This window comes from Nicotiana tomentosiformis, chromosome 3 (genome assembly GCF_000390325.3).
Source record: "Nicotiana tomentosiformis chromosome 3, ASM39032v3, whole genome shotgun sequence".
NCBI lineage: Eukaryota > Viridiplantae > Streptophyta > Magnoliopsida > Solanales > Solanaceae > Nicotiana > Nicotiana tomentosiformis.
Genome location: NC_090814.1, coordinates 39,417,109 through 39,434,687, shown reverse-complemented (window position 1 = coordinate 39,434,687; position 17,579 = coordinate 39,417,109).

Here is a 17,579-nt window from a genome sequence, read left to right as displayed (position 1 = left end):
CCATGCTGATCATCTCAAGTTATATGCACAGTTTTTAAAATGTGAATTTTTGCTTGAATCTGTCACATTCTTGGGTCATGTCGTCTCTAGTGAAGGAATTAAGGTTGATCCTCAGAAAATTGCAGCTGTGAAGAATTGGCCGAGCCCTATAACTCCAACAGAGATTCGCTGTTTCTTATGCTTAACTGGGTATTACAGAAAGTTTGTGGAAGGGTGTTCTACTCCTGTATCTCCATGGATTAAATTGACGCAGAAGGCGGTTAAGTTCCAATAGTCAGATGCTTGTGAAAGGATTTTTCAGGAGTTGAAATTGAGATTGACTACGGCATCAGTGTTGACCCTACCAAAGGGTACAAATGGGTTTGTAGTATATTGTGATGCTTCGAGAATCGTACATGGGTGTGTATTAATGCAACATGGCAAGGTTATAGCTTATGCTTCTAGGCAACTCAAGAATTATGAAAAGAATTATCCAACACATAACATAGAACTTGCAGCGGTGGTATTTGCATTGAAGATTTGGCGTCATTACCTTTATAGGGTCCATGTGGATATATTCACGGATCATAAGAGCCTTCAATATATTTTCAAACAGAAGGAGCCGAATCTGAGGCAGAGAAGATGGCTTGAGTTACTCAAAGATTACGACATTGATATCTTGTATCACCCGGGAAAGGCCAATGTTGTGGCGGATGCTCTTTGCCGAAAATCTATGGGTAGTTTGGCTCACTTAGAGGCATATCAAAGGCCGTTGGCCAAGGAGGTTCATCGATTGGCTAGTTTGGGAGTTCGTCTTGCAGACTCTAGTGAAGTAGGGGTAGTTGTGCAAAATAGGGCCGAGTCATCGCTTGTTGTGGAAGTCAAAGAGAAGCAATACAATGATCCATTGTTGGTACAATTGAAGGAGGGGATTCATAAACATAAGACTATGGCTTTTTCTCTCAGCATGGATGATGGTATACTAAGGTACCAAGGGCGGTTATGTGTTCCAAATGTAGATGGTCTCTGAGAAAGAATCATGACCGAGGCTCACACTTCTAGGTATTCCATGCACTCGGGCTCTACAAAGATATATCATGATCTCAAGAAAGTCTATTGTTGGAATGACATGAAGAGGAACGTGCCAGACGTTGTGGCGAGGTGTCCGAATTGTCAGCAAGTGAAGGCCGAACACCAACGGCCTGGTGGGTTGGCACAAAATATAGAAATTCCGATGTGGAAGTGGGAAATAATTAATATGGACTTAGTGGTCGGACTACAGCGCACTCCGCGCAAGTTTGACTCAATTTTGAGTGATTATGGACCGACTTACGAAATCAGCACACTTCTTACCAGTTAAATCTACCGACACAACGGAACAATATACTCAATTGTATATCAAAGAAATAGTGAAGTTGCATGGCACTTTAGTTTCTATCATTTTTGATCGGGGGGGGGGGGGAAGGGGCGCACAGTTCACGGCTAATTTTTGGAAGCAATTTCAGCAAGGTTTGGGTACTCAAGTGAATCTTAGTACAACCTATCATCCACAGACCGATGGGTAGGCAGAGCGGATTATTCAGAAGCTTGAGAATATGAAGTGTGCTTGTGTTCTTGACTTCAAGGGTAGCTGGGATGAGCATTTTCCACTCATCAAATGTGCCTACAACAACAGTTATCATGCTAGTATTCAGATGGCACCATTCGAGGCATTATATGGTAGGAGAGGTAGATCTCTCCTTGGGTGGTTCGAGATTGGGGAAGCTGAATTGATAGGACCAGACCTCATACATCAGGCTATGGAGAAGGTCAAAATCATTAAGGAGAGGTTAAAAACTGCTCAGAGTCGTCAAAAGTCCTAATCGGATGTTCGCCGCACAGACTTGGAGTTCAAAGAAGATGATTGGGTATTCTTGAAGGTTTTCCCCATGAAGGATATAATGCGGTTTGGAAAGAAAGGGAAATTGAGCCCAAGGTATGTCGGACCGTACAGAATCATTCATAAAGTTGGTCAGGTGGCGTACAAGCTCGAGCTACCACCTGAGATGTCATTAGTGCACCCGGTGTTTCATGTGTCTATGTTGAAAAAGGTAGTCGGAGATCTGTCACTTATTGTGCCAGTTGAAACTATTGAGGTTAATGAAGAAATCCTAGTTGTCATTCTTGACCGAAAACTAAGAAATAAAGAAATTACCTCCGTAAAAGTGTTGGGGAAAAGTCAACAGGTTGAAGAAGCTACTTGGGAGGCCGGGGAAGAGATGAAGAAGAAGTATCTTTATTTTTTTGAATAGCTATGTAATCTTTCTATGAAATTGTTGCCTATGAATTTTGTATCACTTGTACAGTTGATGTTAAAGGTGTTCCTTTCTTGTTATATGTTGTTTATAAGGCCACAGTTGGTGATGTTTTGGTGTTATGTTACGTCATTTGATTATGTATATGTTGTTAGGATGTGTTTCTGGGGTTCTCTGATAGGTGGATAGGCTCAGTTACAAGGGAAACTCTGCCGAAATTTCTGGAAAATTTGAGTGATAATCAAACATTTGTGGGCTTGAGGTGTGTCAAAAAAAAGGAGATAAGTTATGTTATGTGTTTGGGGGCGGACTCTACTTCTCATTCGAGGACGAATGATCCAAAGTAGGGGAGAATGTAACACCCTGGAAAATTTTGAAGTACTTAAACGCTATTAAGAAAGTTGATGTGCGCTTAATATATTATTTTATGTGCAGATGATGACTATTAATATGATGGATATCAATTGGATATGATAATAAGTGTATGATTTATATTATAAGTGGTGTGGAGTCCAAGGAGAGCCCTAAGTCTAAGTCAAGTTGGAAATTACTTGATAGACTAAAGTTACAAATGAGTACGCACAAGATCAAACTTTGGATGAGCCTATCTACATATATATAAGTAGTTATGTGATGCAAAACCTATCAAAAGAAAAAGTTTCGAGTCTAGTTTCTAGCACTTCAAACCGTTCGTCATTGGGACACTCCTACAAGAAGTTATGACCAAATTACCAAAGGCTGGCAGAATGGGACACTACTACGCTGCCCCATGAGGCGCCCCATGATGCGCGCCTGTGGAGATTTCTAGAACACTTCGAAAACTCATTTCTGGGCACATTTGTCACTGCCGCGCTGCGCCCTACGGTGCGGCTGTGCAATTTCTAGGTTTTTATAACCCGACACCCATTTCATTTATCTAGTCTAAGGGTTCGTTTTTGGGGAATTTTCTTGTGTTTTAAAGAGAGGGAAGGGCGATTCTAGAGAGGGGAAAGGGAGGACTAAGGATTTCACTACCCTACCTTGAATCAAACCTTGAAATTTCATCAAACGGTTGCTAGGGCTTCAAAGAGGTAAGAATTTCTTTCCTCAATCCTTCAATTTCGAAATTTATCTAGAAATGGGTAATTAGTAAGATAATTCTTGGCTATGTAAGTTAGCTATTTTGCATGCATATGTTATCAAGGGGTGTAGGAAGGTTGTTGAGCTACAAATGGTAAAGAGTGGGTTGTGGGATGATAGAATCCTCCATGAAATGACCTTGAAACCTTAATGCACACCTATTATTTGATAAAATGCTCAAATGAGCTAGAACCATGATCATCTTCCTAATATTGGTTCAATTTGTTTTATTTCTAAAATAGATTGAAGTTGTTAAGAATTTCGGAATATTTTATAGTTTATGGAAGCTCAATTGAGGCATGCTGGCTAAACTCTTCTTTAAGAATTGAACCACACATCACCCTTGTAAGTTCCAAGATGTTTATCGTAAATCGATTATTCCGAATAAGCTACTGACAAAGATATATGTTCGATTTATGTTTCAAGTGCTCTTAATATGTTGTACTATTAATTGAGATGTGTACCAACCTATGGATTTTGTATCTACATGTTGTGACTCCAATGACATATTTCATATAAAAGTTATTATGCCAAATTGTGTAGAGATTGTGCTTGGGATTACACCTCCACCCGCATTCATTGGAGCGAGGTGGCATGACCGCTTTGTGTAGGATATTGGTATTGTTGTTACACCACACCCACATATACATTGGGATGAGGCGGTATGGCCGCTTTTTGTAGGAGTTTTGGTATTGTTGTTGCACCTCCACACGCCTATATATTGGGGGTGAGGCGGTATGGCCGCTTTGTGTAGGTTTTGGTCCTGTGGTTACACCTCCACCCGCATACATTGGGGTGAGGCGGCGGGGCCGCTAGAGTAGAGTTTTGGTATTGTGCTTGCACCTCCACCCGCACACATAGGGGTGAGGAGGCGTGGACGCTTTGTGTAAAGATGGTTACAGAGGATCTCGTCTTACAATTTACATATGATATTGAGAGCTCTTGATAAATTTTCTTTGTTTTAAACTTCTATCTATGCTATTCCATTGTCACCCTGATTCATTATATTCATGTTGTATTTCCATGTTCTTGATTTGGTGTTTGGTTTTCATACTAGTACTATTCGAAATGTACTAACGTCCCTTTTGCTGGGGGCGCTGCATCTTTAATGGATTCAGGTGGTTCTACTACGGAGGATTTGTTTCGTGTGTATTACTATGTTTTGAGGTATAGCCGGAGCCTTGTTGTCGACACTATCATTGTACTCTTTGGATCTTTAGAGGCTCCGTAGACATAGTGTGGGTTGTATATGGGTGTTGGGAATGTTAAACAAGTTGTGTTGTGATTGAATCACTTTTTCCACTTTGAACCATGGAGGTATGTGTGTGTTTTGAGACTTATTAAATGAAGTAATTAATGGTAATGAATTTTGTATTGTCTACATGATCTCCTTGTTGGTTAATTAACAAAGTTATGTATACTCTTTAAATCATGGGTGAGTCGGGTAGAAAGTATTCAACAGGCTTGCTTGATCAAGTTCACTCGGTTGAGCGTCGGTTGCGCTCCCCGAGTTTGGGGCGTGACACTCTTCAATATGGATGTACATATAAAACACGGAAAATTATGTGGTGTTCATAATGAGGTACTAAGGAGTGACTTACTTGGTGATTTTAGGTTGACAGGGCAGTGCCTTAATTGACGCCCCTCGACTCCACATCCATAACATACATTGGTACCATAGTGACATACCCCCAAATGACATCTCTTACACTTCTCGCAATGAGAATGAGGTCCACTAAGCTAACTCGCCCCACTGACCTGACTTCTACCCTTTTTGCATATATCATAAGCATCCACCCTATCCTTCCTCCAAGCCCCCATGGCCTTTGGAATGCCCAAGCCTGCCACCCCTAACATACTCATGACACGACGCCAAATGTTCCCTCCCGCATGTCTGGCAGACCGGGCTGGGTGTACCCAACCTAGGACATTTTTTCTTCTTGTGCCCCCTCTCTCCACAAAAATAACATATTTCAAGAGTCATCCAAAATGTCCCCAAGTGGCACTTCTTACAAATTGAACATTCCGGCTTATTGGTACAAACAACCCTCTTTTGTTTCTTAGGTGCACTCACCACATGATCCGGTGGCGCGGTGACATTGATAGGAACAAGGACACTTTTCCTAGCAACTATTTCTTCCAATCCCTCCACGGCTCGACCCATTCTCCCAACAAATGCTTGTGCAATCTCTCCCAAATTCAATAGCGGGGTCACTCCCTCTTCGCTGCTTCGAACTCATGGACTACTCATCTGGAAAAGGAATACATGACGAGGAAATTAGTTTCCTATCTTGACCTCTATCACACGATATTAGAGTATCAAAGAAGGGTGACATCCCTAAATGCCCAGGTAGCCTCATAATTATAGATGTGGTCGACAACACACCGATAAAAAGGACTCTACAAGACACATCTCCGAGACATCCTAGGACACTTTAAAACCTTAGGCTCTGATACCAAGCTTGTCACGCCCTGACCGCAGGCAGCACTGTTGATACCCAATTTTGCCCTCATATATTTTTCAAATAATATGCATACTTTCAAAATATTGTTTTTGCAATATTATTTGTGATAAAATTTATGTAATCACTCTTTTAAATTATTTGTGATGAGTTAATCACCTAAAATTATTATTTGGATCCCTAATACATTTTTGAAAATGTTTACCCCATTTTTTTCTATAATTACAATGGTATTTTTAGGCTATTTGCATAAATTTGCAATAATAGCCTACATTTTGCATTCTTATTACAATTGATATTTCATTTAGGGTCAAAATAATATCTTACATTTTTTAAAGTCTCCTATTATTGTAAAGTATTAATTTTCATAAGTAGTATTTTTATATATTTATTTAGCTATTTATTTAAATTATTTTCTTTTAATTTCTATTTTTTAAAGCTGGCCCAATTATGAGTCAAATTTTCGAACCAAACCAGCCCAATACACTAACCCAATAACCCCAGCCCAAACCGGTCGTGACCCTCCTAGCCCACCGGACCCAACCCCTCTTTAAAGTACTGGTGATTGATCTCTAAGATCAATGGCCCACATTTAATCCCCCCTTTTAAATCGCCCAACCCCAAACCCTACCTATTCCCTCTAAATCCGCCGCCCTAAAACTCTCCCCCTCTCTGAAGAACCCTAATCACCGCCTCTCTAAACCCCTCTCCTAATCCTTCTTCGAATGGGATTCTCCTCTCATTTACTTACTATATTTGTGTGTTTTCGCTACTGGTTGATTCTTTATGGTATCACCTAGTACTTGCCTAAACATGGCAAGTACTACTTCTCATATTCTATCCGATTGATTCCTATCTCTTGAATCTAGACCATATTCCGTCCCCATGTGTTCTATTCTACACTGTGTGAGTCCGATTTTGTTTGTATTTTTCTGATTTACACTTTTCCTAAAAATTAGGGTTTACCAGATTTTCTCTCTTAAATTGATTTCAAATTGATTTACATGTTTCTTTTCCTTGTTTGTTGTTTAAATTATTCTGTTTCCTTATATGTTTGCTCAATTTTTGACTACTATATAAACCCCCTCATTTTCCCTTCTGGGACAGACTTTGAGAAAATCGATTTCTTCACTAAAATTTTGAGATTTTTGCTACTCTCTTGCTTGGTATTCTGTATTGGCCGGTTGAAAGCCAAGGCCATTAGAATATTGTTACTTAACCCATTCTTTGTGCGAGCACTACACTGAGTTCATCTAAGCTCTTGGGAACTTTGACGCATTAGGGATTCTGGATTTTCTGTGGAAACCTATTCTTTACTATTAATCTCTTAACTGGGGAGTCACTATACTTTGCAATTTCATTCCTAGGCATCTATGGTTTGTATACATTTTCATTCCTGAAATTGGTCAGTTCAGTATGTTTTCTGGATTGCTTTCGTGTGTAATTCTGTTTGCTTTCCTCAACTCTTTAGGTCTCTTTAGCCTTTAGCTTCAAGCATGCCTTAACCTGGTTCTATTAAGTTCCGACCTGTCAATTTGTTAGAAATTATTACTGTTTGGGACCCTTATACTTGTTATCATATTCTGATGTTTAATTTAGTCTTTTTCTATCAATCTTGTCACTTGAATATGCCTCACTAGCATAATTTGTACTTCTTTAGTCGACTAGCTGATTGAGTTCAAAATCATGAATATGTACCCCCACTGTATGGCACAAGCATGTTTCCCCTCATATTCTGAATTTCTGTATTGATGACTTGCCTATTTGACATATTTTGACCCTGCTCTCTATCAGTATGCCCTTTAGCATGTTTAACCCCCCACCCCAAGCCAGTATGTTTTAATTCGCTGTTCCTTCAGTGGTTACTTGGCATATCATAATATGTGTTTCAACACTGCCTTACCTCCTGATGAGAATTAACATGTTTGTCTTGTGATGCTAAGATGTATACTTAGCCTAAATCGGACTTCTTAGGTCTTAACCTGTTAGTGTTGATTTTTATCAAACTTTGCAAACCTGTTCCTTCCCCTAATTATCCCAATATGTGTTTGTGATGTGCTACAATGCCAAACGTTGAAGTTCTACTGAACAAGTCTTATGACCTGCTTGACTGGCTATTCTTTATGCTCAACTTGGCTATATCTACTTTAGGATATGAGTGTATCCCCTAACTTCTGTCCACTCTCATTACTTGCAACTTATGCTATTCTGAACTCTTCATTCTTTGCCGGCTGAATGCCAAGGCTACCTATGTTCTATTGTTGGCCTCCCTAGTGTGAGCACTGCTCGGGGTCCAATTGAGACCCTTGTGAACTCTGACACACTAGGGCTTAGTCCTTAGTCACTCCCTCAATCTCAAACTATTCCTATTCACTCTACTTCCCCTTGTTATGTGATGCGTACTTGAATTGGCTGATTTAAATGGTGCAACACTTGGTGCCATGGTTGAGTAAACTCGTTCTAGACTCCTCTATGGATCCCTGAGTCGTGTATTGAATGTGGCTCTTTGTTGAAGTCCTGGGTATGCTGTGTAAGAGCTATTGAAGGCCCAGGAAATGCTTGGTATTTATTTTATTTGGGCCTGCTATGGGCCTCTTATCATTATTATGTAATATTTGTATATTTTACTCATTATTGGGCCTGTAATAACCTTTTGTATAAACAATTAGGGTGTTAGCAAAAAAGGAATGGGTAGAATTTAATATCTACATGTTATGGGTAGATAACATGCCTATTAGACTTGGTAATATGTTTGCTATAGATGTTGTTCGATCATATGAGCATTGTAGAGATCATGCCATTAGAAGAAGCACACACACACTACTTGTTTACCATTAAACATGAGTTCAAATGCTATGTCTACTGCTACGTGTTTATAGACAGCATGCCTATAGGAAGTGAGCACTCCTTCAATTTGCCTATTAGGAACAAATGGATTTTGCCTATAGGAACAAATGGAAATGAACTTTCCTTCAATTCACTATTAGGTAATCGCTAGAAATCATGCCTATATGATTTTGATCACTTTGTTTGCAATTGTATCACATTGTTCACTAGAAATATTGTTTTTAGGACTAAGTATAAATAAAATGAGTTCTAATCATCAGATGTTAGAGATCCTGCCTAAAGAAAATAATTGCTTGTTAATTGGTTAATATTAGACTACTTAAACACTGTTCCTGAGCGACACTGTTAGGAAAATCTGGATAATTCTGGGACTCTCCCCAGCAGATTCTGTTATACCCAACTGCGTAGATCACCTAGGCATCACACATATAGGATTGGTAACTTAAAACTTTCAATAACCAGCTTGTCATACCTGCTTAATTCTGTGTATAAGCAATATCTTACATCTGGAATTGCCTGTGTACTTTGATCGCCTAGAAAGCATGTCTACAGGCTTAAGATTCTGGAGTTTTCCAATTCCTAATTGACATATATGTATGCATGCGTTTGCTGCTTAGGTGTGGAGGTCAATTTGAGCCTTTAATTGTTTTATGTGGAGTCCTTATATGTTTTGCTTGTCGCCTAATTTTTTGCAATTTTGAGCTGCCTAGATAATGGTATAGAACCATCCAAATAGAGGTACAAAGCCCCTTGAACCATAGGTATGGGATGGGTAATGCACGCATAGGGTACGACTTAGAATTGAATTAGAACGCTTTTAGGTAGTAACTTTAACATATTAATCGGGTAGCAGGAGATATAGTCTGTGCCCGCTGAATAATATAAGTAACTCCCTATTCTAAGGGAGTTGCGAAGTATTATTTATGTTGCACGAGCTGATTCTTTAGTCTAAAAAACTTAGGACCCCCCCCCCCAATTAGAACGGAAAATAGTTGCACCTCCCTATTCAAGATCTCTTTGTAATAAAATTCTTAGATTTTGTACTCTCTTTGCTTACTTGATCATATAGACTAATCCATATAATTTATGTTCGGCCGGGACCCACAGTTGTGGACCTCGAGGAGTGCCTAACACCTTCTCTTTGAGCTAACTTGAGCCCTTGCCCGATCTTTGGTGGTGTTGACTAGTTAAAATAAAATTATTTGCATAATAGGTTCCCTAACACACCTTAAAAAATTGTTAGGTGGCGACTCTTCTCTTTTAATACCTTATTTAAAAGAGTTGTCATGTGTCGAATCCCTCCTTCGCGAGAAAAAAGGGGCGCGACAGCATGGCGACTCTATTGGGGATTTACGCTTAGGCTCTTACCATAGCGAATTTGGCTTATATGGATTAGTCTTCTTTAATAAAATGTGCTTCCCTCTTCCTTTTTATTTTTTTGCTACATGCACATCCCTCCCCTATTCTCCCTTTATTTGAATTCGTTATAATATGCAAATTCCTTCCCTTCTCCACCCTTCCTTGCTTAAATTGGTTATAACACGCGTATCCCTTTTCCTATTCATATTTATTTTCTCTAAAATGCTCTTCATTGGTTTAAAAATTGCTACATCATGTCTCTCCCACCCCTATTCCCTTTCTTACTTTATTATATTCCCTATATTCCACGAACTTTATTACATCCTTTATGTTTTACATTAATACTGCGTTTATTGCTTTCATATATTTATCATGCAAATACTTGGCAATGTGTTATTATATTTGCATAAACCATGCTCCACATCATATTCCACTCGTGCCCAACTAATACCATAGCGGCACTTGATGAATGTCCGCGCTCTTCCAAAATTACCCTTTGAATTGAAAAGGCATATTTGCGGTAAACTAGTTGATCAGCGATGCAGTCGACGGTTCCATGTCTTTTCCTCTCAAGTTGTCCACTTGAGAGTACCAGTCTAGACCCTTCTACAAACCTCGCTCCAATATCAACTATGCATGCATCATGTCAAACCTAGTATGGGTTAGAACGTTATCCACGTAATAATCCACTAAGATAATCCTTGTCCAAAGTCCGACGGGATTTCCATAATCCCAATGGACACCATCACGTTATGTGCATTACTTGGAGAAAATATGCAGGTATGTTGATCATTAATGTGTAAATAGTCAGACCCGGAGGGGGAAAGGGCTAACTCTATTTGTTTTGCAGAAAATGAGGTACGAAGTCCCCAGGTTTGGCATGGTTCAAAACATCCCACCCTTGCTGCTGGATTGGTGGAAGAACCTCTCACCTAGTGACAAGAATTAAGTGAAAAGGGTCCTCAGAAATTTACCTTCCTTATTGAACATTCGGCCAAATAACGCATTGATTGAGGCGGCCACTATGATTTGGGATGAGAAAAGAATTGTCTTTCGCTTTGGTGATGTAGAAATGACTCCTCTTTTATAGGAAATAGGAGGCTTCGCTAGGCTGCCATGGGATAGTCCGGGTTTATTAGTACCAGAAAATCGCACTCCCCGCAGTTTTTTGAAAATGAATGGTCTCAAGAAAAATTATGAGTTACTCTATCTGAAAAAGTCATACATACCATTTGAATTCCTTTATGAACGTTATGGGCATAGAAAGTCCTATCGCTTTCACCATGATGAACTTGCCATTACTTCTTTGGGTTGGACACACCGCCGAGTGTTTATGTTCATTGTCTGTTTCTTGGGGTTGCTGATATTTATAATGAAAGGGGGGAGGATCCACACTCGCTTAGCCATGGTCGCTAGGACTCTAATGGAAGGAATTAAGGGACAAACTTACACTATAATACCCATGATCTTGGCCGAAATGTACCGAACTCTAGAGCGATGCAAGCAGGGGTATGGGCACTTAGAGGGCAGTAATCTGTTGCTGCAGGTTTGGTTATTAGAACATTTCCAGAGAGGTGAATATCGTTAGGAGCTTCTGCGACGACCATTGAATGACTACATAGCCTACTATCATCCAAAAAGAATGACATTTATCCTAGATAGGTTCGAGCAAACTGGAAGTGTTGTGAGCTGGGTGCGCTTCTTCAGCAATTTGACTGACGAAAAGGTACATCGGATGTTCGAATGGTTCCCTAGAAGCGAATTCATCATTAGGTCAAGAGAAACCACTCATTTAGTACTAATCGGGTTAAGAGGAATCTATCCTTATGCTCCTATAAGGGTAATGAGGCAAGCGGGAAGAAAGTAGGTTATACCTCGAGTTTCCAACATAGTCTAGTACAAAGTAGACATTAAAGGGAACATCATTCTTTTCAAGTTCGAGGCACATCATATGTGGAATCAAAAGGTCATTGTATAGAAAGACACTATCGAGCAAGACAGGTACCATGCCGGCCATGTATACTTCTACCCATCATAGTTGGTAGATGATATAGCGGGAGATGTCAAGCTAGGGATTAATCTGAAAATAGGGTTATAAATGATGCTGTTGAAGCACAAGTCAAGTATAGGATGCTGCGCAAGAGGGTTTTCGAGTCTGAAGCTAGGCATTTGGAACAACACAAAGTGGATATGGAAGCAATCAACGAATTGAAAGAAATTGCTACTAAATCAACAGAAAGATTGGAATATTTGGAGCAAAGGTTAATGGAACTTGAGGGGAAGATGAGGAAGAGGCTCTCGGATTGTCAGAATATGGAAGGCAATGAAGGAGGGCATCTAGCAAGGGCTTACCTACTATTGGACATGCGCGACCTGGGGAAGTTGATTGATGGATCCAAGAGAGCCAAGCACGGGGAAGGTCCTTCTAGGACCAAGTAGATTAGGAAAAGATGTTCTTTAATGCTTTTTAGCTTACTTTTAGATTTCAAATGTAATAAGGCAAATGTCATTAGTAACCTTCTTATTATTGTCGTTTTTTGTAAGGATTTGATTTATTTTCCCATTAATGAAATGACACAATTATTGGCATCAATTTTCTCCAAGTCTATGTGTCGCTTAGGCCTGTCTCGGGCACAACGAGGTCCCCCAAATGAGGACGCGATTCTGTTACATGATTTTGCAGAGCATGTTCAATATTGCAAGCATTCTTTCAATATCCCTTACTGACTTGGTTACCTTTTGCTTTTCTTTCTTTTGATTATTCCATTTCCCCAAGGTTGGTTCGTGCATACTGGCATCATTCGCATATCATACTAGATCCAGAGGTCCTCCCCCTCTTCCACCACCGAGTGATCCTACAAGCAAAGGCAAAGGGAAAGGAAAAATGGACGATTTAAGCGGTATCAGAAAGGACAACGCAGAGAACGTTGAAACTTCGGACGGTTGGAGTACTCCAACATAGAATGAATTGGTCCTATGTAGAGCAAAAAATATTGGAGGTTCAAGGGGAACTTGAGCAGGTCCGGAACTTGGCAATCCTTTCCCTCATCCTAAACGTCCTTGACATCAACCAACAAAACACAAATGCCCAAAACTCGACACCTCCCCAAAACACGCAGAATCAAAACCCACCACCGAATCCTCCCTCACCACATCAATACGCCACACCTCCTCAGAACCACAACCCTCCACCGGTACCTACTCCTTAACAACACCATCACCATCCAACTCAATACCCACAAACAATCACATGCCACACCCCTCAAAATGCACCACAGCCTACTCCTGATCCACAAAACTCAACCAATGACCACCATTACGCCCAGATTCCCGGAGTCCACCAAAGCAATCCCATATATGTGGAAATTTTACCCCACACCCCACAACAGACCCTATATATACCTGAATCTGCCAAGAAGGACCTGCTCATCAAGAACATGGTGGAAGAACTCAAGACGCTTACTGGCAGAGTTCAAAGTGTCGCAGGTGGCAAAGGCATTGAGGGTTTAAATTATGAGGATTTGTGTATTTAGCTAGATGTAGAACTGCCATAGGGTTACAAACCTCCTAAGTTCGAAATGATCGACGGAACGGGTGATCCGAAGGTGCATTTGAGAACGTATTGTGACAAACTTGTAGGGGTTGGCAAGGATGAAAAAATCCGTACAAAGCTGTTCATGAGGAGCCTTACCGGAGACGCCTTGTCTTGGTACATCAGTCAGAACCCAAAGAAGTGGGTTAATTGGGTGAGGAAGGCATCAGATTTCATGGATCGGTTCACGTTTAACACAGAAAACGCACCAGACGTTTTCTACATTCAGAATCTCAAGAAGAAGCCAACGGAAACTTTTCACGAGTATGCTACTCGGTGGAGGTCTGAAGCTGCAAAAGTAAGGCTAGCACTGGAAGAAGAACAAATGAATAAGTTCTTCGTCAGAGCTCAGATCCGCGATACTACGAAAGACTGATGGTTATTGAAAACCATAAAATTTCTGACATCATCAAATTGGGAGAAAAAATAGAAGAAGGGATCAAAAGCGGAATGGTGACAAATTTTGAAGCACTCCAACCCACAAATAAAGCCTTACAGTTAGGAGGTATCTACAAGAAGAAAGAAGTAGGTGCGGTGACGTTAGCCCAAGGTCCAAAGTCTCCTCTTACATACCAAACACCCCCACCCATATATCAGCCTTCACCTCCCAGATAACAACAACCTGCCGCCACTTACCATACTTATAACACCCAACCAGCATACTACCACTCACTACCAGCCCGCCAAAACTACCAAAAACCTAGACCAAATTTTGGTCACAGACCACCCAGACAATACACCCCAATTTCTAAACCCATAGACCAACTGTACAAGAGACTGAAGGCTGCCAGTTATGTCACTCCCATTCCCGTTGTTGCTACGGAAAACTCCTCCCAGTGGATTAATCCAAATAAGATACGTGCCTATCACTCAGGCATGAAAGGTCATACTATTTATGAGTGTCGTACTTTGAAGGATAAGTTTCGGACATTAATTGACACCAAAGTCATACAGGAAAAGGAGGTTGTACCCAATGTCCGTAACAATTCTCTCCCGGATCACAGGGGTGAAGGGGTAAACGTGATAGAGACCGATGAAGAATGGGACTCAGAGGGGTCAATTGGACTCATTCGAGAAGGGGATAATCCTAAAACATCTCCAGTCACTCTCACACTTATCGTGGTACAAACTCAGGCACCGATTGAAGTTGAGGTAGCCGCACCAACTCCGTTTGAGGTTGAGGTAACAACACCCTTCACCGTGATGGTGGCACCCACGCCGTATTTTAAGTCTAATGCTATACCTTGGGATTATGTTGCGGAAGCAAGAAGGAAAGAAAAGACAAAAATGGAAGAAACAGGTGCAACGCAAGGCACGACCAGAACTGGTAGGGTTTATACACCTGAGCATTTGGGAGGAACAAGCAAAGAAGCTGCCTCTAAGCCGCCTGTCAGTGAGACTGGCCCAGAAGATCTTTGGAGAAAGGTGCAGGCAAGAGAGTATTCTGTGGTTGATCATTTGAAGAAAACCCCTACTCAGATATCCATTTTATCACTACTGTAAAACTCTGAGGCGCATAGGAATGCCTTGATGAAGGTGTTGAATGAAGCTTATGTACCAAATAACATCACCGGTGGAGAGATAGCCAACAAGGTAGGGCAAGTGTTGGAAAGCCACAAGATCACTTGTCATGAAGATGAGCTGCCACCGGAAGGACTAAGTCACAACAGGGCACTACATATCACCGTGCAGTTTGAGGATAAATTCATTGCCAGGGTCCTGATAGATGGTGGTTCGAGTCTAAATATATATGTCCACTAACTACTTTGAAAAGGTTGGGTAAAGGTCTGCACGAGATACGAGAAGGGGAGTATGAATGTGAAAGCATTTGATGGGTCTCAAAGGGCCACAATTTGGGAGACCAACCTCATCCTACAGATAGGCCTGACCTGGTTTGATGTTGAGTTTCAAGTATTGGATATATCTGCTACATACAATCTGTTGTTGGGGCGACCGTGGATACATGTCGCTGGGGCCATGGATTCTACTCTACATCAGGCCATGAAGTTTGAGTGGAACCATCAGAAAGTGATCATCCATGGGGACGGAATTAATCCCATTTACACCAATCAAACGGTTCCGGTCGTCGAGAATATAAGGAGGTTGGGTGGAGAAACATACCATCGCGTCCAGCATGTCAACACAATTGAAAAAGACAAATGGTGGAGCAGTAAGATAGAAGGAATATTGGCATGGACAGGGTATGAACCTAGCAAGGGTTTCGGTAAGAATCTCCAGGGGATCGCCAAACCGATACAGCTAAAGCGTCACGGCACAACTTTTGGGCTTGGGTATGAATACACCTGTCACGAGTATCAGAATTGGTCGCCACCGTGGCATGGTCCTTATTACCCTCTAGAGTAGCCAGTACCACATTTGAGCCAGTCGTTTCATCAAGCTGACATGATGTGGGGGTCCAAAGAAGATGAAGTTCTAGCTGGCATAAGGAATCTGTTTCTGGATGATGAAGACATGGACTGTAGTGCGATAGTTGAAGAGGACGCGGGGGAAGACCTTATTATTCAGACAATGGAGAAAGGAGCTGTTCTCAAGACCTTATTTTCAATATTTTGTTTTTTTTAACGTTCTTTTTTTTTTTTGAAATAATTTCTCGAATCATTGAACTGCATTTGTTTGACGTTTTTAAATATTTATCAATGGATTGCTGTTTTAGTATTTATTATTATCCATTACATTTTCTCTCTACAGCGTTATTATTACTTATCCCGATGAACCTACGACTGTGACATGTAACGAGATAATGCAACATAAGGATAGTGATTCAGAGGATCTGGGAGAGAATATAATACCCGAGGAAATTGTGAGAAAAGTGGAAAATTTTGAAAACAAGCCTAAGTCCAATTTGGATGAGACTGAAACCATTAATTTGGGAGACTCCGAAACAGTCAAGGAAACTCGTGTAAGCATTCACCTATCGCTGTCAAATAAATAAGAATACATCCGGTTCTTGAAAGAGTATGAGGGTATTTTTGCATGGTCCTATGATGATATGACCGGTTTGAGCACGCCCATAGTGTCCCATAAACTACCTACCAACCCTATGTGTCCGCTTGTAAAGCAGAAGCTCAGAAAGTTCAAACCAGATATGAGTCTGAAAATAAAGGAGGAAGTCACCAAGCAGATCAAAGCCAAGGTTCTTAGAGTGGTTGAATATCCGACCTGGTTGGCCAACATTGTGCCTGTTCCAAAGAAAGATGGGAAGGTCAGAGTGTGTGTCGACTATCGGGATTTAAACAGAGCAAGTCCCAAAGATGATTTCCCTTTACCCAATATACACATACTAATTAACAATTGTGCCAAGCATGAACTTCAATCCTTTGTGGTTTACTTCGGGGGATATCATTAGATCTGGATGGATGAAGAGGATGCAGAAAAGACAACCTTTATTACACCACGGGGAGTATATTATTACAAAATGATACCGTTTGGCCAAAAGAATGTTGGAGCCACTTATATGAGGGCCATGACAATCATTTTCCATGACATGATACACAGGGAGATAGAGATGCACGTGGATGATGTTATCATCAAATCCAAGAGAAGCACATATCATATAGCAGATTTGAGGAAATTCTTTGATCGACTTCGAAGGTACAAACTGAAACTGAATCCAGCAAAATGTGCCTTCGGAGTCCCTGCTGGAAAGCTATTAGGGTTCATCGTCAACCGCCGAGGAATTGAGCTAGACCCATCAAAGGCCAAGGCTATCCAAGATTTGCCACCTCTGAAGAACAAGAAAGATGTGATGAGTTTCTTAAGGCATCTTAATTACATCAGTCGTTTCATAGCACAATCAACTGTGATTTGTGAACAAATTTTCAAAATGTTGAAGAAAGACGCTGCAACAAGTTGGACTGAAGAGTGCCAGAAAAACTTTGACAAGATCAAGGAATATTTATCCAAACC